Genomic DNA, 25506 nt, shown 5'->3' with positions numbered 1-25506 from the left:
TAGGGAATACAGCAGACCATAGAACACAGGAACCAAAAGACTAGAAAAGATAAACTATGACAAAATCAAAATTCAATAATGATACAAAACTTAAAACACTGGGTCATCGACCCAGGACCATGACACTAAGAGTCAAATGGTGGAGAGTCCCAGATTTAATTCCTTGGTGAGTGTCCCCCAAGGGGGTCATGAACCCCCTGTTGATCCTCTACCTAATCGCACAAGTTAAGGTGTGAAAACGGGTGTAGGTCACAATCAGTCAAGGTTTTGGATGAACCTGCTGTGAAACCTAGCCCCACTCTATCATGTGATTTCCTGAGGTCAGACAGCCCAGGAGGTGAGTGGGCATTAAGGCGTCTTGGAAGGGATCTCAAAACTGGATTATAGATGGCAGAAAGTTGGTGTTGTAAACCACCGCCTGTGTTCAAAGATGGACATTCACAGTACACATAGATGGCTTCTTTCACTCCTCTTTCATACCATCTGTCTTCTGTGTCCAAAATGTGAACATTGGTGTCCTAAAAGACTGACCTTTGTCCTTTAGATGCAGATGGACAGCTGAGTCTTGTCCCGTTGAGGTGTGTCTTCTATGTTGTGCCATGCGTTTATTAAATGGCTATTTGGTCTCTCCAATGTACAGGTCTGAGCATTATTCACTACCCTGTACAGCATATACTATGTTGCTAAGTTTGTGTTTAGGAGTTCTGTCTTTGGGATGAACCAGTTTTTGTCTGAGTGTGTGGCTGGGTCTGAAGTACACTGGGATGTCATGCTTGGAGAAGACTCTCCTGAGTTTTTCTGATAAACTGGCAAAATAGGGGATGACAAGGTTGTTGCGTTTGTCTTTCTGATCCTCAAGAGTTGGTGTCTGATCTTCTTTTCTGTGCCTCGTTGCTGATAACCACATGTTTTAAGAGCCTCCTTTACATGTGCGTGTTCCCGCTTTTTTCCTTCAGGCTTAGAGGGAACATGTTCTGCCCGGTGTTGTTGGGTCCTGATTACTCCAAGTTTGTGTTCTAGAGGGTGGTGGGAGTCAAAGAGGAGGTACTGGTCCGTGTGTGTGGGCTTCTGGTAAATTTCAACATTGAGGTTTCCATTCCCGTCAATGTGCACGGCACAGTCCAGGAATGGCAAACAGTTATCCTTTGTGTCTTCCCTGGTGAACCTTATGTTTTTATCCACAGTGTTGATGTGAACAGTGAAGGATTCTACTTCTTGGGTCTCGATTTTGACCCAGGTGCCGCCGCATATCTGTACCAGCGGCTAGATACTCTCCCTTTAAAAGAGCCAAGAGCCTTTCTTTCCACCATGTAAAGGTTGGCTACAATAGGTGACACCGGGGAGCCCATGGCACATGCATGTTTTTGTCTGTAAAAACTGTTGTTGTATTTAAAATATGTGGTGGTAAGGCAGAGGTCTAACAGTGTGCAAATCTGGTCGGGGGTGAAGCTGGTTCTGTCTTCCAAGGAGCTGTCTTCTTGTAGTTGTTTTCTGACAGTCTCCACTGTGTTCGTGGTAGGTATGCTCTCTTGCATATCTAAACTTTGAAATGCATGTGTTGTAGATTGGCTATAATCTAATCTTTTATTAACCACCATCTCCTTCTGGAGGCAGTACCTCCTCTTTGACTCCACCATCCTCTGGAATGTTTGTGTAATGTATGTATGGTTGGAAGGGGTCCAATTTCACTGCAGGCAACTGCAAGTGACAAAAAAAAAAGGCTTCATTCACTCCTTCATTCACTGCCACCCACTGACATGAAAGAGTAATTCCTCTACGAATCACTGCATTGAAAGGACAGATGTCCAACAATGATTTTATTATTTGCAGTAATTAGTAAATTTTATTTTTGGACCAATTAATTGAAATTAAATAATTTCCCACGGGAAACCTGACGATCTCTCACAGCACACCTCTGTGCCGCGGCACAGTGGTTGGGAAACACTGCTCTAGATTAGCAACTTAACTAAGAAGTAATTCATTACACCAGGGAAGTTTTTGATCAAACTGATTGAATGCTGTCCTTCTAGTGTCTTTGATGCCGCTGCTGTCATCGGTAGCTGTTGGAATCCTGCTGCTGCTCCTGCTGCTGCTGTTAGTGGTTCTCCTCAGGAGAAGAAAACAACGAGCCAAGGAGCCTGTAGCTCTCATCCACAGTCAAAGTGTGTGCTCACAAATTTTAGGCAATTATTCATCAGATTGTTTGACTACATATTGACATTGTTTTCCCTTGTGTTTCAGTTGTTGATCAAGTCGGGAATGCTTACATGTGGGGAGACAATGAGGGTGATGAAGACGATGAGGACTATGTGAATGTTGATCTAATGGATGTAAAAATGAAAGGGGGAGCTGCAGGAGTGGATGAAGAGGGAAGCAATGACTATGAGGAGCCAGTGTGTAATGATGATCATGATTACAAGAAAGCAGGCCCCAATTGCATGAAGGCCAGGAAGGCCTGTGTGAGTGTAAGTGATCACAGAGAAGATGAAGATGATGTAACTAGTGATGAAGAAGACAACTATGAGAAGGTATCCCCACCCTCGCTGTATGTATCACCACCACCACCACCAGGTGTAGATAATGATGATGAAGAAGAAACTAGTGATGAAGAGGACAACTATGAGAATGTATCCCCACCCTTGCTTGGTGTAGATAATGATGAAGAAGAAGAAACTAGTGATGAAGAGGACAACTATGAGAATGTACCCTGACTATCAGCAGTTCATTGATATTCATTGATTCATTGATAATAACTTTACCTAAATACAACTGCAACCAAAAAAATCTTTTGGCCAGTATGTTTAATGAGTTAGCTTGGCTTCCTGTAATTGTAACATACTGCATAATATAACAATATGGATGCCCACAGGCTGCATATAAAAGGTAGACTTGCCTTCTGGGTCTGAAAGGTGATGCCATTGTGGAAGACATAAATTTTGTTTCTAATGGCCAACAGGAGGTGACTGCTTTTGTTGCAAAGATGCCATCTTGTATGGAGGTCTGTGGCTTCCTTGCTGTGTGACCTCATGACTAGGGATGGGTATCATTTAGGTTTTATCTGATACCGGTGCCAAACTGGTACTTTTGAAATGGTGCCGGTGCTTAAACGGTGCTCAAACCGGTGCTCAAACCGGTGCTTAAAGAATGGAGAACACAAAATTGGTCCAAAAACCTCTCATGTTTAACTGTTTTCCACTTTTTCTTTCGGTCATTTTAGCCTTTTTGGCCAGGGTGAAGGGAGTATCTGCCATCAAACAAGAAGACAGCCGCATGTAACTACGACGGTGTTTGCTAGTTCACCTTACATGCATTAATGTAATAATGTGGTTAGCGTACTCAACGTTAATTACACACGAACAACATGAAGCTACTCACGCAGAGGAGAACGGCTGCTGCTGCCATCATCATCCGTCATCATTTCTGCTACGCTGACAGGGCTAGGGGCCAGGACTCTCCTCTTCGGGTTTTTGGGGGATGTTGCTAACTCCGGCTCCGATAACAGGCACCACACCCGCAGTAGTGTGCACGGTGTGAGGTCTCGCAGCAAGCTATCAAACACGGCGCATTTCTTGGCTTTAAAAAAAAACGCTATGCGTCGCCAGGTGTTTCATCAGATTTGAAGTGTTACCTCCTTTGACAGTATCACAGTATCAGCTTAAAGCACTTGTTGCAGGCTGCTGAGTTTGCATCTTTTGCTGTGAAGTACAGCCAGACTTTTGATCGCTTCGCCTTGGGCATTTTTAATCTGTAGCTCTGCTCTAAAAAAACGTACGTACCTGGCCCCGCCTACTATCCTCGGAAACGTAAAATGATCGGCTAGAATTGGCTCAGGAAAAAAAAAGCACCGACATAAAGCACCAAAATGTGCGGTCTGGTTACTACTGTTTATGTCAGAACCGGTGCCATCATGGCACCGGACACCGGTACCCATCCCTACTCATGACCTTAAAACCTTTCTGTTGTGTTCATGGCCTCAATTGCTATTTTCAAGTTTAAAATACTGAACACATATGACTGTAAATCATCATGCACATTAGAGTCAAAAGAAGGATAAAGCAGGGTAATCTTTATGAGATTCACAAGTTGCTTGCTTCTGATTGGGCTCAGTTTCTCAGTCAGATCTGCACCTTGTTCATGATGCCCAGTTTTAAAACACCCAGACCAAAATGGCAAAATTGCTCAGCTTGAGACTTTGCAGTAGGTGATGTCAGCCAAGGGTGGGTTTATGCATCCTTTATTAACATTCTAAGATGATCCCTTAAAACTGTCTTTTAATGTTAAAATGTTAGAATTTCAACAATTTGAATATTTTCCATGTAATATAAGAATTTATTAGTTGCCCTAAATATTAAATTCACTTGTTCTAGCTTTTTAGCCATGACTGTGAAGATCTCGACTTCAAAAACCTGTTTTAGCCTTTTTTTCTATTCTTTGTATAACCTCACTTAAGCTTATTGGCCAGAATTTTGCAGAAACCCTTGATTTACAAAAAAAGCTTAATAGAACAAAAAGCTCTATATCTTAATCCAGCTGTTGCTTGCTGTACTCATCCTATTATTTTATGTTATATTTTTTTATTTCCAACATGTCGTATTTGCACAAGTAACACGAATGTTTACTTCAGGTGTCCGTGTACATATTCAGTATAGTCCTGGTGACAAGGTGTCAAATTTGATCCTGGAGAGGTAAATACAGTATATTTGTATGAATAGATAATGCATATTTTTATATTCAAACTCATGTAAGTTTTTTTTTTACTTAAAGTTTGTGTGACTACTTTACATTATCTTTGTTGATCTTATCAAAACACATATTTAGCACCTTGTATCAACGATTTAGATGACAAGATGATTTCACCCTCCTTTATGTCCTATATATAGTCGACCCCTAGTATTTGCACAGGTTAGGGACCACAACCACCCTCAAATACAAGTTCTCTATTTGTAATAAGTGCTCAGTTATGAGCAGCTGCTGAGGTCCCTTCTCAGTTGTCAGTTAATTTCTGATGAAGGAAAATTTGCACAGAGCATACAGCCTGATACATAAACTATATGAAAGGAAAAAACATGATACAAAATAAGATACCATGTACATGGTTAACATAAAGACTCCTGTGTGAGGTGACGGTTAACCTGTGACTAACTAGTGCCTACAGAGATTGAACATTTTTTTGTTTAAACTATAACATTTTAAAATAACAGCACATAGTCATTACAGCTGTCTCAAATAAAGAAGGTCCTGGGTTTGAATCTTGGTGGTGTTTGCATGTTCTTGTTGTGTTTGCATTGATTCTCTTCAGATATTCCAGCTTCCCCCTACAGTTCAAAAACATACATGGGCTTTGGTAAATTGGTGATTCTGAATTGGCAGAAGGTATGAGTGTGACTGGTTGTCTGGATCTCTATAACAAACTGGTGATCTGTCTGGGGTTTACCCCCTTTTTACCCTATGACACTTGGCATGACTGTACTTATCTGAAGGTTGGTGATTCGATACCTGGCTGCTTCAGTCTGCATGCCAAATATCTTTGGGGAAGATGCTAACCACAAGTGGCTCCCTGATACATCTACTGGAGTATGAATGTGTGGGAATATTCAATATAAAGCCCTCAAGCATAGAAAAAAAGCACTGGGGTGAATGGCTGAGTTAGGCATGTTGTATAAAGTGCTTTGAATTACTCAGGGAAAGTAGAAAAGCACTATATATCAGTCCTAGGGGTGGAACATTTTCTGCAGGTGGAAGCTTATTAAATAATAATTTTGAACTTTCATGTGTGGCAGAATGCCGAATAATAAACATTGTGTGCCTGTACGAACATTGTCTTCCTTCAGTGTGTAACATATTCTGACAAGTCAACAGCCAGAATAATACTAGTTCATTTACGATATTTCATTCTCTAGACCAGTGGTTCCCAAACTTTATTTGGGGTGTGCCCCCCACTTTGGGAACCACTGCTCTAGATAATCAGCTACAACATTTTAAGCTAACATCTGACAAAGATGGAAGATGTCAGCTTGAGATCAACACAGTGTTATGGACACTTCAAAATCCCAAACTTAACAAGGTGTGCCAGTATCTCAAGTGCAGCAAACCAGCAAGGGTCACGTTTAAAGGACACTCTTAGCTCTGATTCAGCTTGACCCAGCAATTCAATTATGACCACAGAACATCCTGTGACTAAAGCAGAGATACATCTGATGTAGCTTTTGAGACAGATGAATTGAAACAGGAGTATGATCAACTCCAACAAGCTCAAGCAAAAGCATGATGTGTTCTGGAAGAATAAATTGAAGCTTTGTGGATCCAGTTTAAAGTGCAGCTGGAGTAAGTGAGAAAGAAGCAAGTCAGTCTGCAGTGTTTGAAGCACCAGAATGACTCTGAGAAAAGACTTACGGACCTTTTGTCACATTGAGGAGACAGAACAGAAGGACAGAAATTGCCATTCACTAGTTTCACCAGCCAGAATGGGTCTGGGCTTAAGAAGAACTTGGATGGATTGAGAGTCACCAAGATGCCCTAAACCAGTTGACACACTATCTAACACAGGCACCCATTCTAGATTACCATGATTTTTCAGAGCCGTTTGTACCCCACCTCACAGCAGGTCCTGGAAGCTGTTTTATCGCAAACAAGCAGCCAAGATGAAGGTCATTGCATATAATGCAAGGACATTAGTATCCCTTGAGAAAAATTCTCATATGCATTCTGGAAAGCTCCTTTCTTCCTCCGTAACCACAGGGAATCTGAGTGAGCCAGGAGAGTTACCCCATCATCGGTTGCTTCACAAAACCAACAACTACTTACCAAAAGCTCATGTCCTAATTTTACTTTTTACTGTTCAAATATAACATTGCTGGGAGATTTTAATAGCCACATGGACAGAGCATCAAATTAGTTTAAAAAACATTTTATATTTCCTATCTGGAGAATTTTGGCTTAGACTAATAAATACTTGTTCCCACACACTCCAAAGGACATACTTTAGACCTTATCTGTTGTACTGGAGTCCGAGCGATGAACTGTGCTGTATCGGACATATCTTTTTCAGATCATAATTTAGTTTCATTCGTGTTAGTCTCCAACTATACAAAGGTAATCTAACATGCTCTCTTAATTTTAGAAACATTATGGGCATTGATTTATCAGCTCTTTCCCTTTGCATTTATAATCTAATGACCATAGATGCTTCAGCTTCCACAAATGACTTGGTATCTCACTATAACAATGGACTCGTCAAACTCTTAGATACCTTGGTTTCTCAGAAAACTCAAACGTTTCCTTCCCCCATTCTGTCCCCTGATATTCATCTGAATTTCGCCAGCTTAAAGCTGTTGGCCACCGCCTGGAATGTCTCTTCAGAAAAACTGGACTTACTATTCATAAGAACATGTATCTCAGTCATATACAATACAATTGTAAAGAAGCTATTTGTCATGCTAAATGTGTTTGCTATACTACTATTATTCTGTGTGCTGAAGGAAACACTCGTACTTTGTTCTCCATATAATACAATATGGTTAGACCTCCAGATATCGTTACCATACGTTCACTCTCTGCTGCTGTCTGTAATGAATTTATGGGCTTTTTTCAATGCCAAAATTGCAAATCTTCATCAATAATTGTCCTCTTCTTTTAATATAATCAACTGTCAACTTTATTCTAACTTGGTCTTAGACTATAGACTTGGTCTATACTATACTAGCTTGAAAGATGTTATAGTTGGGTTTTTTGTTTACTTTATTTAATTGTATAAGGTGTGTAAGGTGACCTTGAGGGTCCCCTAGAAACCCCTAGAAATTTCAGAAAGTGAAAACAAAAACTTTTCCTATTTTCACACAGTTACAGAGGTTTTATTAGAGACACATTTTTGTGAACAAAAACAAAGAAAAAACAAAAAGACATAAAGCATTAAAAAATATAAAGCAAACATAAAGACCTGGATGGCCGCTAACTTTCTGCTTCTTACTTCAGATAAAACTGAGGTTATTTTACTTGGCTCTGAAAATCTTAGAAATATGGTATCTAACCAGATTCTTACTCTGGATGGCATTACCTTGACCTCCAGTAACACTGTGAGAAACTTTGCAGTCATTTTTGACCAGGACATGTCCTTCAGTGCACATATTAAACAAATATGTAAGACTGCTTTCTTCCATTTGCGCAACATCTCTAAAATTAGAAATATCCTGTCTCAGAGTGATGCTGAAAAACTAGTTCATGCATTTATTACTTCCTACTAGTGTAATTCATTATTATCAGGAAGTCCTAAAAACTCCCTGAAAAGCCTTCAGTTACTCCAAAATGCTGCAGCAAGAGTACTGACTCCAAATCAGAAACCCTGGGTAAATAAAGACATTTGTGCCAAGCTAAAAGTGTGGACCTCTGCCTTTAACTCCGGGGATGCTGATGCATATAAAGCAGCCAGGTATGACCTCCGAAAGTCCATAAAAAAGGCCAGAAAGGACTACAGGGACAAAATGGAGTCCAGCTACCACAGCTTTGACACCAGGCGACTGTGGAATGGACTGCGCTGCATCACTGACTACAAGAAGGACAACACAGGCAGTGCTCAGCCCACCGCAACTCTCGCAGACGAGCTTAACAACTTCTATGCTCGTTTTGATTCAGACAACAGAGAGCAGATCCTCTATCCTCAGGAGGACAGTGAGGCTGCAACTCTAACTCTCAAAACAGAAGCTATGAGATAGACTTTCAAAAAGGTCAATCCTCACAAAGCCCCGGGACCGGACAGCATCCCAGGCCGGCTTCTCAGAGCGTGTCCCGACCAGCTGGCAGAGGTGTTCACCAACATCTTCAACCTCTCCCGGTTCAGGGAGGCAGTCAGTGGTCCCCACGTCCCTCAAAGCATCCACCATCATTCCCGTTCCTAAGAAATCAGTGGTCTCCTGTCTGAATGACTACCGTCCTGTTGCACTGACATCCGTCATCATGAAGCGCCTCGAGCGGCTGGTCAAAGGTCACATCTGCTCCTCCCTCCCTGTCACACTGGACCCTCTTCAGTTTGCCTATCGGACAAACAGAGCCACAGAGGATGCCATCACCCTGGCAATGCACACCACCCTCACTCACCTGGAAAAAGGGAATACATATGCAAGAATGCTCTTCATCGACTACAGCTCGGCATTTAACACCATCATCCCCTCAAAACTTGCCTCGAAGCTCGTCGACCTTGGGCTGGGAACACCAATCTGCAGATGGATTCTAAACTTCCTCACAAACAGGCCCCAGGTGGTGAGAATTGGTAAGCACACCTCCTCATCACTCATTCTAAACACAGGAATGCCACAGGGTTGTGTGCTTAGCCCCCTCCTTTATTCCCTGTTTACACACGACTGCGTTGCTAAACATAAGTCTAACACCATTATCAAGTTTGCGGATGACACAACCATCATAGGCCTCATCACATACAACGATGAGACGGCCTATAGAGAGGAGGTGATGGCACTGTACAAGCGGTGCTTGGAAAATAACCTGTCTCTAAAGATCAGCAAAACTAGAGAAATTATAGTAGACTACCGGAAACGATCAGTCAGGGAACACCAGCCCATCCACATAAACAGGGTCAAGGTCAAAAGGGTCAGCAGCTTCAAATTCCTTGGAGTCAACATCACTGAGGACTTCTCCTGGACCTTTCACATAGACAGTGCTATCAGGAATGCTCGCCAGCATCTCTACTTCCTGAGGAGGCTGAGGAAGTTTGGCATGAACACTAATATCATCTCAAATTTCTACGATCGAGAGCTTGCTGATGAGCTGAATTACAGTTTGGTACGGAAGCTGCTCTGCTAGCAGCCATAAATCACTACAGAAGGTGGTGAAGGCAGCACAGCACATCACTGGCACGAGGCTTCCTGCCATTCAGGACATTTATCTTCAACGATGCCACCTCAGAGCACACAGCATCATCAAGGACCACAGCCACCCAGCACATAGGCTTCTCTCCTTGTTACCATCTGGCAGACGTTACAGGAGTCTGTCTGCTCGGACTACAAGACTTAAAAACAGTTTCTACCAATAAGCCATACGACACCTCAACCACAACACTTAAACACACACAACACACTCCACAGGATGCACTCAGAAGCTACCCTTCAGCTTCACAAGTACACTGTACAATCTGCACTGGTCACTTCACTTTATTGGTATTTATATTAGGTAAAAAATGAGCAATACTGTACTAACTGCCACTAAAAAGTTTTGAACTGTTCAGTCTGTACTGCTGCTCATTCCTGCCACTGTGCAATATCCCATTTGCCCCCCCCGTCACATTCCTATTTAAGATTTTCTTTATTTAATTACTAGTGTGTACATATATTTATATATACATATATATATTTAGTCTGTTAACTGTTAATCTTTTTTTTTTACTATATTTTATTAATACTTTGCTCTTGAGCCACGATCATGGGGTGATCGTGGCTCGCCTTGTAATCGGAAGGTTGCCGGTTCGAGTCCCGGCTTGGACAGTCTCGGTCGTTGTGTCCTTGGGCCAGACACTTCACCCATTGCCTACTGGTGGTAGTCAGAGGGCCCGGTGGCGCCAGTGTCCGGCAGCCTCGCCTCTGTCAGTGCGCCCCAGGGTGGCTGTGGCTACAATGTAGCTTGCCATCACCAGTGTGTGAATGTGTGTGTGAATGGGTGGATGACTGGATGTGTAAAGCGCTTTGGGGTCCTTAGGGACTAGTAAAGCGCTATACAAATACAGGCCATTTACCATTTACTATTTTTTTTTCTACTGTACCATTCTGCTGAGTGACTGTCTTCTGCTCGTCAAATACATTTCATTGCAATGTTGACCTTGTGCTAACTTACATATGACAAATAAAACTGAAAACTGAAAACTGAAACTGAAAGAGAGAGCATATTTCTCCTATACTGGCTTCCCTTCATTGGCTTCCTGTTAAATCCAGAATTGAATTCAAAATCCTGCTCCTCACATACAAGGTCTTAAATAATCAGGCCCCATCTTATCTTAATGACCTTGTAGTACCATATCCCTCCGTAGAATGGGAGGCAGAGCCTTCAGTTTTCAGGCCCCTCTTCTGTGGAACCAGCTTCCAGTTTGGATTCGGGAGACAGACACTATCTCTACTTTTAAGATTAGGCTTAAAACTTTCCTTTTTGCTAAAGCATATAGTTAGGGCTGGACCAGGTGACCCTGAATCCTCCCTTAGTTATGCTGCAATAGACGTAGGCTGCCGGGGGATTCCCATGATGCATTGAGTTTTTCCTTTCCAGTCACCTTTCTCACTCACTATGTGTTAATAGACCTCTCTGCAAAGGGACATGGGCCCATCCTCCTATAGGTCCACCACCTGCAGGAGGCGGCGTAGGGGTTGGGTGCAATGTGTGTCAGGTGGCGGCCAAGAACGGAGGCACTGGTGAGCCGATCCCCGGCTATATTTAAAACTAAACCAAACTAAATGAAACCTATGTTGCGATCATAAGTGGACATCCATGTTTGCTTGTTTTTTTTAATTAATTGCACATTGTTATTTTTGAGAGCCAAGTCTCCTTCTTGTGCTCCTTTCATCTTCTAAACTAGCGATATCTGCTTTGTAGAGCTAGTGGAGAGAGTAGACAGTTTCCAGTACCTGGGTGTCCACATCACTCAGGACTTGTCATGGTCCTAGCACAGGGGTCTGCAACCTTTTACACCCAAAGAGCCATTTGGACCCGGTTTCCACGCAAAAGAAAACACTGGGAGCCGCAAATACTTTTTGACATCTAAAATGAAGATAACACTGTATATATTGTTTTTTACCTTTATGCTTTGTGGCAACAACTTAAGTGTGTTGCTTATGAAATCCATGAAGTGCTACAGAGAAAATTACATTTTATTTATGTAATCAACACATTTTGAACTCTTAAAGAAATATAACAAAAGGAAAGACACCCAGCTGAACTAAAATGATCCATGTAGCAAACAAAAACTGTTGTGAGCCGCCACCCTTATATCGCCTTTGGGCTGTTGGAGCCTTGACCTGAGTTTTAAAAAATAATTGGTAAAAAAGCATTATGCTGCTGAAAAATTAAAAATAGATATTTGCAAAATTCTGCCTAAATATGTATTTTACCTGGTTAATGCGTGCGGCAGGGCGCAGGGGAGGCGGACGCACCTGAGCGACACCCGCAATCACACCTCGCCGTCTTAACGTCTGTGCTATCTATGCTGTTGTGTTGGTATGTGTCGGGCTGTGAGCTGAAAAGCTACAGCCGGTGTTGAACAGGTGTTCTGGGAATCCATCCTACCTGGCAAACCATCCTACCCGTTGTTCATGCGCACAACACGAAATTCAGTGGCAAACTGTCCTACCTTTGTGAATATTAGCTAGAAAAATACTCTGACCGGTAAAATTAACTGCCAAACCATCCTACCTTTGTGAATGTCACCTACAAGCATACTTAAACTGCTAAAATTTAGTGGCAAATTGTCCTACTTTTGTTAATCTGAGCTAGAAGCATACTTTAATAGCTACATTTAAGTGGCGAACCATCCTACCTTTGTGAATATGAGCTAGAAGCATACTTTAACAGCTAAAATTCAGTGGCAAATCATCCTACCTTTGTAAATAACAGCTACACACATACTCTGACGGGTAAAATTAAGTGCCAAACCATGCTACCTTTGTGAATGTTACCTACGAGCATACTTTAACGGGTAAAATGAAGTGGCAAACCATCCTGGCTGTATGCATATGAGCTACAAGTATACTCTGATGGGCAAAGTTAAGTGGCAAACCGTCATACCTACTTAAATTGGTGCTGGAATTACTCTGTGACAGCAGAAATGTGCATAAACTACTTACGGTAGGACATTTTGCCAAAGTAGGATGGTTTGTCAGAACACCGGCTGTATGTGTAGAGCAACCGTGTGTGAAAAGTGGTCAATATAGAGATGCTGAAAAGCATGTTCATGCAAACATCTGCCGTGGTATGTTTACAATGGAACTTCTGCTCCTGAACCTCTGCGCACAGCGTCTGCTAATCGGGGCTGTACGAAGTCAGTTTACGCAGGACTGTAAGCTGTCATCTGTCAGGCGTGAGCGGTGTTTGTCTTTAACATAGTTCACGGTGGAGAACAGCTGCTGACATAATGTGGATCCGAAGATCCATAATTGGCCTACCTGGGGCGCTTCCGCTCCCTTAATGCCAAAACAGAGAGAAAGAGGAGGAGCTTCTTCCCCCAGGCTATTCGGGCCCTGAACCAGGTGTAGGACTCTCATACATCACATCACCGCACGCACTCTGTTTATGATATCTTATCATTTGTCTCTTACATCGTGATTTGCACATTCTTTTTTACTGTAAATTTCTAAGTTAAAATCTGTAAATTTTGTCATAATCTGTAAATCTGTAAATTATTTACTGTCAATAATGGGCATTGCACAGCAATAAGCATTTCACCACATGTCGTACTGTGTATGGTTGTGTGTGACAAATAAAATTTGAATTTGATCAAGGCTATCTATCCCATTTGCTTCCACATAACACACCTGCTGCATCAAAGCCTTATCTGGTTTTACCTTAAATCAGCGCCTTATCTGCTCTAATTGCGAGCCAACTTACACTGACATGCATGCACAAGTCTGACTTATTTCAGTGATTTCACAAAGCTTATCTTCAACTTGGACCTTATAAGGATGTGTATAGCGTTACTGTAATGCGATTACTTTTTTCAAGTAACGAGTAAAGTAAGGGATTACTATTGGAAAAAAGGTAATTAGATTACCGTTACTTTCCCGTAAGCACGCTGCGTTACTGCGTTACTAAAACCGTGATTCTTTTGTGAGTGTCTCATGACAATGACGTAAGCGAGTGCAGCGTTCGTGGCAACAGCTGTGTGCAGATCAAGAATCGAGTGCGGGAGAGAGTATGACCGTGCAGCGTTTAAAGCGTTGAAGTACTGACCTTACTTTGAGTTTGATTCCGTAAAAAGTGACAAAAACATTAATGGTAAAATGGCCTGTATTTGTATAGCGCTTTACTTAGCCCCTAAGGACCCCAAAGCGCTTTACACTACATTCAGTCATCCACCCATTCACACACTGGTGATAGCAAGCTACATTGTAGCCACAGCTGCCCTGGAGCGCACTGACAGAGGCAAGGCTGCCGGACACTGGCGCCACCGGGCCCTCTGACCACCACCAGTAGGCAACGGGTGAAGTGTCTTGCTCAAGGACACAACGACCTAGATTGTCCGAGCAGGGGCTCGAACCGGCAACCTTCCGATTACGAGACGAACTGCCAACTCTTGAGCCACGATCACATTAAAACATTAGCGCCCGCTGTTCACTGCGTGGGAAGAAAACTTCTTTTTACAGCGAAAAAAACCCTTAACTTCCGAGCAAGCACCGAGTATGCTGCCACGGAATGGGAAATTCACAGACAAACTCGCGGATTTTTCCACTGACCACTGCGGCACACCTGCACCAGGGCAAACCTCCGCCTACCCCACTCCTGCTATACAGGTGAAAATAGAGCAACAGGACCGCTGGTGAGTCTTTGATTTTATTTATTTTCTGCTGTGTTTTACTTGCATCTATTTGAAAGACTGAGTGTAAACACAAACACCTATTTTATTTTATGTGCTGGAATGTGCAGAAAATAGGTTTAAATGTTAAACAAATTTCTTCCAGTCAGAGAATGTTGCATATAATTTAATTTTTGCTTGATGCATAAAGTTAAAAGATTAAAACTAATAAAACAAGTTTTAAAAAGAGACTTTTCCATTTGATTACATTTTATATGATGGATTAGGCAGAAAGTAGAACTGGGCTGAAAGATCTATCGCTTTATCACCTATTCAGGTTGTAAATCATGTTTTTAAAAAGTAAGTAAGTAACTAAGTAACTAATTACTTTTGAAAATAAGTAATCAGTAAAGTAACGGGACTACTTTTTGGGGGAAGTCATCAGTAATTAGTTACTGATTACTTTTTTCAAGTAACTTGACCAACACTGGTGGCAACACTGTGGTGACAGTCCTCTTCCCTTCTAGCTTGGAGACTAGATAGGGTTGCTAGACATCAGTGTGGAGAATTTAGTACTCCAAGGATTCATCCATGTGGATGAATGAGTGTGAAAACGGAAAGAATGGAAAAGGGGGCAAAAAGTTTTTACCACAGTCATGCACTATATACATTTTTTTTTTAAAATGTATTCAGAAGTACCTTTAAAAAAAAAAAAAAGAAAAAGACTGGAATTATTTCAGTGTGCTACGGCCTCCTCCTGAAATTGGTCTTGTGTAGGTGTGTCCTGCCATCTCTCCTGCCCTTAGGTGGCACCTTTTTGTACAGCTGACTCCCATCAGCAATTAAGAATACTTAAGGGCAGAGAAAGGTGAGCTCTAGTGCCAGAGAGCCATGTTGGGTTGCCCCTAGTGAGCTGTGAGTATGGTCGTTGATTGCTCCTGCTCTGTGGAGAGGAGTGTGCTTTGGTGACTAACCCTTTTTTTAAAACTTATTTTTCAGTTTTATTGACCAACAGCTGAGTTTCGTTGTTTTCTTTCTTTAAAAGGTGAAGTGGCTTGTCTGTCTCTTTTAGCTTACTTATTAATAGAAACATTAATAAAACCTGTTAATTTAAGCATTTTGCCCGCCTGTCTCCTTTTTTCACCCTGGACACCTTTTGTCACTTTCCCTCAATCCCTGGATATCTTTTTAGGGGAACATAACACAGTGTCATAACATAAATGAGAGAATCTACTTATATGATGAAATACTGATTGCTTGTAGGTCATGTACTGTACGGGCTCCAGCACTTTTCTGTGGTTGGATAGACTTTCTGATCTTCACTCGGTTAAAGCCTCTGAAGAATCTGAGGCTTACCTAACATGTTTCAGGGTACCTCTGTGTAACTTTAACTGATTTTCAGTTGCAAACCCAGCTTTAGAGAAGGTTTCGATTCCAGTTTGTCTGTGCAGACGTCAGTTTGTTTTCCTTACAGACATATATTTGTATGTATGTGTGTTAGTGTAATTAATATGTGCTGAATACTATAAACAATAATAATAAAATAATCGTTTTGTTGGAAGTAACTTAAAGATTCAAAAGAATTTCAGACGTCAAATTTTCATTTGGGGATGGAACGCCTCTTGTGTTTGTAGCCCCGTGAAAAGATGAAAAGTGTGAAAAATGTCTCAAAACTCCGCGAGCACATAAACCGTGATGTGAGCGAAAACAATTGAAATATTTTTTAGAGACGAGTAAGCTCGTGAAGGTCTTTGAAAGTGAGAATGATGACTGATTGAACTATTTGATTTGTGGAACTGCATGTGTGGACTGTTGCACGCATTTCTGAGTACACGAAATTACACACAAATCATTGCGTGCGCACATATGTAAATCTTAGTTTACATATGTGGATAATATCGTACCCATTTTCCAATCTTTTGAGACTAATATCTCCCGATAGAAGGGCCTGAGACGGGAGATACGCACTTTGGCACTTTTCACAACGAATGGCGATAAACTTAAAGTGAAACTAAATTGATTTCATTGATCATATCTGTACTCACGGCAGCAGACACAGCAGAATGATAAAATTCAGTCAGAAGTATAGATGCGATTTTTTTTTTGCTGGACAAAGTGTTTAACTTCAGACTTTAATTCTGCATAGTTTTAATGCTCCGTGTCGGTTGATTGGAAAAAACAAAACGCGACAAAACGAAAGGGGAAGTGTTTCGGGAGGACAAGCACTGTGAACAATTTTGGTTCTCTGTAGTGTTCTCTGGATCTCATAAATGACACGCCATGTGGGGCAGACAGCAGTTTTTGACCCTCGGTAAGACAGATTTTCCATAATGTATAATGGTTTTTATAATTTTGTACAGGCACAGTATCAATAGGATTTTGGGGTTTGGTTTTCAATGCAAATATTCATCATTGCATATCAACAAGAACATTTCTATGTAATAAGCAATGACATGGTTTCCTCTCCAATAGTTTCTTGTCTCCTGGCCTCACCTTCACCTGCTGGAGGTCAGTCTGTTCCTATGTCTTTTTTTTTTTTTTTTTTTTTAAGGAAAACCTTTAAGGGAAATATTAAAATGTTGTTTTGTTCTTGATAGGTCAGATCAGACTAGCTGGGTCTGAGTCCACTCGGTGCTCTGGAAGAGTTGAAATCTATCACAGTGGCTCCTGGGGAACAGTCTGTGATGATTACTGGGACTTAAAAGATGCTGAAGTGGTCTGCAGACAGCTGCACTGCTGGGCAGCAGTGAGTGTCCATGAATCAGCTCACTTTGGTGAAGGTACAGGAAAAATCTGGCTTGATGATGTGGCCTGTTCAGGAAGTGAAAGTTCTCTTACTGAGTGTCGACACAGTGGATTTGGGACACATAACTGTGGACATGGTGAAGATGCTGGTGTCACATGTTCAGGTGAGCAAACTTTCAGTTAAATTCTATCGTGATATCAGTTCATAATAAAAGTTGTTAAAAGTGGTGAAGTGATTATTATTTTTCGTTAATAAATAATGTAATTAGTAGATTATATTGTTTTTACTACACTTTCTTTATTGGACAAAACATTTACTAGTAAATTATATTTCCCAACAAAAATGTAAATGCATATCTTTCCTGGTAGTTTTTTAAAATAAGATTTTCTTTTTCTCTGAGACACAAATCTCTTCAGTAATAATTACATCAACAAAAGTTTCTGATTCCATCTGCAACCTGAATGCTTTTCTGCATCAGTTTGTTTAATTTCCTTTTGTTCCAGTCACTTTAGGACAGATTATTCAAGAATGTTTATCTATTTATAACTTCATTTATCTTTGTCTTATTTCTCTCAAAGTATTTCACCTCCAGCAGAGAATCTATATTGAGCCTGCTGTAAATAAAAGAATCAGTGAAAATGTAACACTTCCAACTGATTTTAAACTAAAACATAACCTGTTCCCAACAGTTTTAGATGTTACTCTCACAGCTGCAGACTTGGTGCTGTTTAAGGTTTTAAGAGTAAAGATCAAATATAAAAACAAAATTCGAAACCCTGAACGAGACTTTTTCAGTTGCTTTCTAATTATTCTAATTGTTCATAGAGTTCTGTGAAAACTTTCTTTTTCACAAGACTGTCCATTCTCAGCTGTAATGTTACAGTCTGTATGACCAAAATCAACATCACCACCATGGCTGCCATATTTTCACACACAACAGACAGATCAGCATGATTAATCAAGCGTACGACTAAAACATACTCAGTGAAGTTAAAAATGACACACAGTTTACAGTTCTATATCCAATAAATAATATGAAGTAGGCAACAGGAAAATACAGTGTGAAATTGTAAGTTAGCTTTTTGATGATTGAATTAAAAATTTAAAATGTTCAGCAGGTCGATATATTGTGGGAAACATTACTGTGGTATCATCGAGCACCTCAACAAATGATGAAATCGTCCTGCCTGCTACTGTGTGACTATTCTTCAGCTGCTGTACTTTCTGTTCGTTATCTTTGATCTTGAGCTTGCCTGCAGATACCTTTGATCTCATAATCGAAGCATTAGTTGCTTTGCACGGTGATGCTGACAGGAAAAGGACTAATTTAGCAGCGCGGCACAATGAACAGCAGTAATGTGGTATTACTACTTGACAGTGACACATGGGGAAGTAATTCAGAGACACGTCTGTGGGTTGAGAGCGGAGGGAGTTGCCTTTTTTTTTCTCCTGTTCTTCAGAATGTACTTTTGGCTCTGTTTGTATTTGTTATTTATTCAATAAATTTAGGTTAATGTAATGATAACACTGACAGGCCAACTGCGTGTAAAAAAAAAAAAAAAAATAAATAAATAAATAAATAAATAAATAAATAAATAAATAAAATTAATCCAGGACATGTGTGCATATTCAAGTATTGCATGCTAGTCAGGGGCCATACTTTCATGGTTTCATGGCTTCTGTAGGATTTTCCTCTGTTTCATCATCTGTGTGCTGCCTATGTGTTTTGTAAAGTTACTTTTGAGTCTGGTTCACTCTGAGTCACTTATTTGAGAAACAGACTGTAACCTTAACCAGCTCTTTGGCAGGTTTTCTTCAACAGAGTATCCTGCCATCCTGCTGCACATTAACCAGCTGCCTGAAACTTGGTTTCATTTCCTCATTCATAAAGTTGCTATCAAAGCTTAGAGCAGCAACTTTTTCAAATGACCAACAAAGCAATGCAAACCAAATGCGGGTGCCATCCTTTAGAACATGGATGGATAATACAAAAATTATCAAAGCGCTTTACACCACTGTCATTCATACAAGCACTTTTTTTCTATGCTTTCTATCTAACATTCACACATATACACTCTGATGGGTGCACTGGAGGGCAACTTGGGGTTAGTATCTTCCCTAAGGATATTTGGCATACATATCGGAGTAGTCCAGGATTGAACCACCGACCTTTTGATAAATAGATTAGTAGACCACCACCCCAACAAACCAAAAATGTCTCTTTAATCTTGAAATACTGACCAGAAAACCATTGCCTGTGTTTTACACATTTTACTGTTTCAGTGCTGGCATTACACCAGAGATGCTTAGGTTAAAAGGAGTATACAGTGTACATTTACCACATGCTCAGTGAGCCTTAAAGAACATGAAGAACAAGTGACAGAGTCATTTTGACACTTAGTGCAGCCTCTCAATACAAATACAAATATTGAACTTCTTTTAACTTAGTGCCAGTACAGTCAAGGAGTAACTGTAAAACTATGGCTCAGTTCCAAAGACATCATATTTCCCCTGAGCAACCCTGTGCATACATCAGGACATGAGCAACAAGGTCTCATAGGAAAACAGAACAGGTGTCACTTCCAGCAGAGATGACACTGATGAAGACAAAAAACAGCATGCTCCTAAATGAGATTTCCCATTTGGATGTGTAAAATGTTACTGGTTGAACCATCAGACACTGAGATCAGCTGATTTGTCAGGACAGCATCTGAAGTTGATTCGGCGCCTGCCTTAAATAACACTACGCCAAATTATTATTTCAGGGATCCCCCCCAAGCCAAGGATCTCCATAAGTAACGGTGAGGTCACCTGGGGTCAGAGTGTCAGCATCTCTTGTTTAGTCCCAACTCAGGCATCAGATGGAAATTTCATCCTCAAGAAGACGTCTGGCTCATTCATGGAGACTAAAATCTCAAATTCCAACTCTGCTACGTTCAGTATCAACAAAGTGAACTTCAGTCATGAAGGACAGTACCACTGCCAGTACGAGGAAAGCATTCAGGGTTCAAAGTTCTCCTCCCCCTTTAGTAACTCTGTAGGACTCTTTGTTACTGGTAAGGATAAATCCAGTTTCCTGAGTTATATGGTTCATTCTGTTTTGTATAATCTAATCAGTAAACTGGTGATAAAATGAAAACTTTAATTCTGTGTTGCTATTTCAGTAAGCTTCCCAAAACCCGATATCTCCATCAATCCTGCTGGTGAGGTGACCTGGAGTCAGAACATTGCAATCACTTGTTCAATCTCAACTCAGGTTTTAGGTGGAACGTTCATTCTGATGACAACATCAGATTCATTCAACAGGACCCAAAATTCAGCTACAAACTCTGCAACCTTCAGTATTTCTTCTGTGGACTTTGATGATGAGGGATCGTTCCAGTGTCAGTATCAGAAAAAGGGCCCAAGTCGGGACTTTAACTCCCCGTTAAGTGACAGTGTCATACTCAGTGTCACAGGTAAGAGCAATAAATAAAAGAGTAAAATAAAAAGATCAAAACTGATCAACTAAATAAAAATAATACAAATTTACAGATCTTTACACTTTTTGCTATTACAAATACTGTTGTATAAACTGTAGAAATTACTTGTCATAAGATATCAACAGCTTTAATTTATGTTTATCTATGTAATAAAAATATAGATATAAACTTTTCATATAAGACAAAAAGCGCAATTTCAAAAGTACATCTTGGTTTTTCTGCATAATCTCGCAGAAACGCAGCTGCAGTTAATAAACTGTGTTTTGTTTTTTTTTGGTTTTATTACTGTTGACCCACTATATAAAAAAATTGCTAGAACTTTTCTGTCATTTCAACATTTATTTATTACTTAATTACTTTAGTGTAATGTGAATGACCACGAGAGGGATCTTTACCAGTAGGAAAAGCAGTAAAACTTGAAAACAATATGCACTTTTAGAATTCGTAAAAATCTATGCCCTCCTACACATATCCAGTGGGATGAATTGGAGTCTTTGGCAGACCGATTCTGGCCCCTGGGACTTATGTTTGACATCGCCACTGTAGAACATTAAACAGCTGTTAACATTCGGTAGATCACAAAATCATGGCGAAATCCTAATGTTGATTGGTTAATGATGATTCATAAATAATAAGCTAACTTGCATGAAATGCTACCATTGGACTTGTTTCTGCTGCCCTTCTTAATCCTAGTCTTTCTTTCACACAGTGAGACTGCAGAGGCCCAGCATTTCTCTGACGTCTCCTAATGCAGGACTTTTCTGGGGTCCTGAAGGTGCACAGATCACCAGGGGTTACAGCTTTGTCCTCACCTGTTCCATTAACTCCACATTTTCCAGTGGACATTTTATTCTCAGCTTCTCTGGCTCCAACCTCACAGAGCCAGCAGTCAACAACTCAGCCTCCTTTAGTTTCCCTGTAGCTGAGTATGAACATCAGGGCAACTACAGCTGTGTGTATGAGGTCACAGTGTCCACACGGACATTCACATCTGCTGTAATTGCACCGATTAGTGTCATCATTAAATGTAAGTACAGTGTTGAATTCATGGATTTTCGTATAAAAGCAAAAAAATAACATAAAAAATCAGACTATCTGACTGTGGTAGCTGTAGCTGTATGTACCATGCAAACTGTGACCATTGCATTAGCTTATGTTTCCCAGTCTTGTTATAAATGTATACATTTAAGACCACAAAGAGAAGTCATAAAGGAGGAAAATGGTAGAGTATAAAAATAAAATGGTAAATAGACTGATTCTTATATAACAGTTTTCTATTCTTCTCAAAGCTCTTTGTACAACACGCCACATTTACCCAACCACTGTTTTCTATACTTGTCAATGCTTTCTAACTAATATTCATACTATGATGGATACATCAGGGGGTTAATATCTTGCCCAAGGATATTTGGGCAAAATATTAACAGACTGGGGAAGCAAGGGATTGTACTACTACCCTTCCAGTCAGCAGATGACCTGCTCTACCCCCTGAGCTACAGCCATCCTCGAAAAACCCAGTTTGTTTTTGAGGATAAAAAAAAAAAAAGATCTTAGCAGAGCAGTTCTTATTACAGTGATGTTCTCAGACAATCTGTTAAGTATACCCAAACCTCTTACAGTCACTCAGTCAGAACAGACCCGGTCTTTTTGATGAGGTACTGTGTCCACTGTGTGTTACACCATTATCCTGCATTCTATGTGAAAGTTAGTCACAAATCATGAAGATCAAATAAAAAGGATGTCAGACTTAATATAAGACATTAAAGCAATGATCATTTTGATGAATGTTACTCTTAGTCTGTAATATTGACATTATGTTCTGCAGTATTGTCAAACTGGAGGTTAAAGCTGGCTATGCTGTAGGGCAGACCTACCCTGTAGGTGAAACGTTTCATGAGCAAGCAGTGTCCCTCATTTTCTCAGATCCACCCATTGTTTGACACTTGGGTCGTGTCCAAATTCATGGGCTGCATCCTCATGAGGACCCGGCCTTCGCGGTCTACGTGGGCCGGGTCCTCAGAAGGTCGGGTAGGCCGGAAGTAAACGGCTGTGAAATTGGACGGTCTAGCCTTCTGATTAACGTCACCGCTGTCTCGGTGGAGTTTAATAAACTCGGCCGTCTGCTCCTTGCTATGTAAAATATAACAGGACACTGGCATAAATTCTCGACCATCTCACACTTCTGTTTAATCAGTTTTCTGTTTGACGTTTATTCAGCTGTGTGAAAACCACCCGGGAGATTAATAAAGTTTTATTTTATCTAATCTAATCTAATAACTTTAATCTCAGCCAAACCGATTTACTCACGAACAAATAAAACACTGAAAAAAGCCAAACAATATCCTTTTTAGGTTGTCTAAGTGACTTATATATTACGTTTAACCTGAGTAGCGAAAGTCCGCGGTGATCTGAAAATGATGTGCCGGGAGTTGTGCCGTTCTCGGCGGCTTCAGTGACCCTCGAGCTCTCGGCTAGCTATCAAGCTGGTGGGTAACAGACGTCTCCGAAAACGTCGAAGCACTTTTGCAAATATGCAATACCTTGATAAACCGAGCAGATATTTGAAGTTTACACAGCTACATTCTCGCCTGAAAATATGTTAAAAGTTTATTTTGTGACCCAGAAAGATTAATAAAAGTAATTTTAAAACTTAGTAGCGGCCGCCATTGCCGGAAACTGGAGTTTGGCTGGGCCGCGCTATGAATCCTGGGATATGGTGGGCCACGAAGGACACACCCGACCCATCCTTCAAATTCGGGGAAAAGGAGGACGCATTTGTCGGCTGCATTCGGAGGAGTCTACGAATTTGGACAGCCTTCGGCGCGTCGCTGTGACGTAATCGGTCTACAAATGCGGCCTCAGGAGGATGCAGCCCATGAATTTGGACACGACCTTGGTTTCAAAACAGCATAATGGCAAAAATGGTGAGATTAAGAAGGCTTGACAACAGGACTTAACAAACCAACGGGTGGCCATGTCTAACTTTTAGAGACAGTTGAGATGAGAAGTGCTGACAGGATGAGCAGAGTGCCCTTTCAGTGATCTGTAGCCATATTCTTGAAACAGACTTAAAATAAGTTACATGTTCTAAATTAAAACATTAATGAAAAGTAGTTCATTATGTGAAGAAGTGTTTTGATGGACAAACTGATCAAATTCTCTCTCCTTAGTCAATTTGATGCCGCTGCTGTCCTCAGTATCTGTTGGACTCCTGCTGCTGCTCCTGCTGCTGCTATTATTAGTAGGGCTGACGCGCAGGAGAAGACAACGACGAGCCAAGAAGCCTGTAGCTCTCATCCACAGTCAAAGTGTGTGCTCGCAAATTTTAAACAATAACTAATCTGATATTCATCAGACTACATATTCACATTGTTTTCCCTTATTTGTGTTTCAGTGGCTGTCCGAGTCGGGAATGCTTACAAGTATGGAGGTGAAGATGATGATGAGGATGATGAGGAGGACTCTGTGAATGTTGATCTAGTGGACACTAATGAAAAAATCAAAGGAGGAGCTCCTGGACTGGATGAAGACGATGAAGATTATGAGGACCTAATGAGTGATGATGATCACGATTATGAGGAAGCAGGCCCTAATGACAAAAAGTCCAAGGAGGCCTGTGTGAGTGTAGACTGTCACAGACAAGATGAGGAAGAAACTAGTGATGAAGAGGAAACTAGTGATGAAGACGAAACTAGTGATGAAGAAAACAACTATGAGAATGTATCCCCGCCTTCAACAAGTGTGGATAATAAGGAAGAAGAGGAAACTAGTGATGAAGAAAACAACTATGAGAATGTATCCCCACCTTCAGCAAGTGTGGGCAAGAAGGAAGAAGAGGAAACTAGTGATGAAGAAAACAATTATGAGAATGTATCCCCGCCTTCAACAAGTGTGGATAATAAGGAAGAAGAGGAAACTAGTGATGAAGAAAACAACTATGAGAATGTATCCCCGCCTTCAGCAAGTGTGGACAATAAGGAAGAAGAGGAAACTAGTGATGAAGAAAACAACTATGAGAATGTATCCCCGCCTTCAGCAAGTGTGGACAATAAGGAAGAAGAGGAAACTAGTGATGAAGAAAACAACTATGAGAATGTATCCCCGCCTTCAGCAAGTGTGGGCAATAAGGAAGAAGAGGAAACTAGTGATGAAGAAAACAACTATGAGAATGTATCCCCGCCTTCAGCAAGTGTGGACAATAAGGAAGAAGAGGAAACTAGTGATGAAGAAAACAACTATGAGAATGTATCTTTACCACAACCAGTTCATTATCATTCGTAATGAGCTCTCGTCCTTTTGTATGAAATGGTAAATGGACTTGTTCTTCTAAAGCTCTTTTATGCTCTGAGCACTCAAAGCGCTTTAGGCAACTTGCCTCATTCACCATTTATACAAGCACTTTTGATGCTTAAGTGTTTTCTATCTAACACTGACACACATTCATACTCCAGTGGATGCATCAGAAAGCAACTTGAGGTCAGTATATGTATTTAACATGCAGACTGTGGGAGCCAAGGATCGAACCAACCTTCCGATTAGTAGATGACCTGCTCTAGCTTCACCCACTCCTTTTCCATGCACTTCTTTGGAAGTGCATGGAAAAAGGGTAAAAACTGTTGTGTCGTCCCAGTCATATTGAACACAACATGATGTTAACTTTGTAAATGATGATGCACTTTAGGCAACTTGCTTGCTACTGATTGAGCTGTGTCCCCTAAGTTCTGATCTTAGTCAGATCTTCCCCTTACTCAAGAAAACACCAGTTTGAAAACACCAAGAGGATG

The 25506-nt window shown here is 40.8% G+C and overlaps 1 long non-coding RNA gene across 4 annotated transcripts in view; it reads left to right on the top strand.

Moving 5' to 3' along the window:
• Positions 1-25303, top strand: part of LOC106098327 (uncharacterized) — a 37225-nt gene extending 11922 nt beyond the window's left edge. The window contains exons 1-8 of one of the 4 annotated variants that reach the window (XR_002062005.2): positions 16172-16805; positions 16967-17002; positions 17092-17403; positions 20006-20296; positions 20405-20698; positions 21432-21749; positions 23893-24030; positions 24117-25303. This is a non-coding gene — a long non-coding RNA (uncharacterized LOC106098327). Of the gene's footprint in view, positions 1-2030; positions 2163-2241; positions 2787-16171; positions 16806-16966; positions 17003-17091; positions 17404-20005; positions 20297-20404; positions 20699-21431; positions 21750-23892; positions 24031-24116 lie in introns of those variants that run through there. The other 3 variants (XR_002062002.2, XR_002062003.2, XR_002062004.2) reach the window with 3 other exon arrangements.
• Positions 25304-25506: the final 203 nt, after the last annotated feature.

The sequence above is a fragment of the Oreochromis niloticus genome, linkage group LG4 (assembly GCF_001858045.2).
Source record: "Oreochromis niloticus isolate F11D_XX linkage group LG4, O_niloticus_UMD_NMBU, whole genome shotgun sequence".
NCBI classification, from domain to species: Eukaryota; Metazoa; Chordata; class Actinopteri; order Cichliformes; family Cichlidae; genus Oreochromis; species Oreochromis niloticus.
The sequence above is the reverse complement of the archived record's forward strand: the minus strand, read 5'-3'. Positions and strand labels throughout refer to the sequence as shown.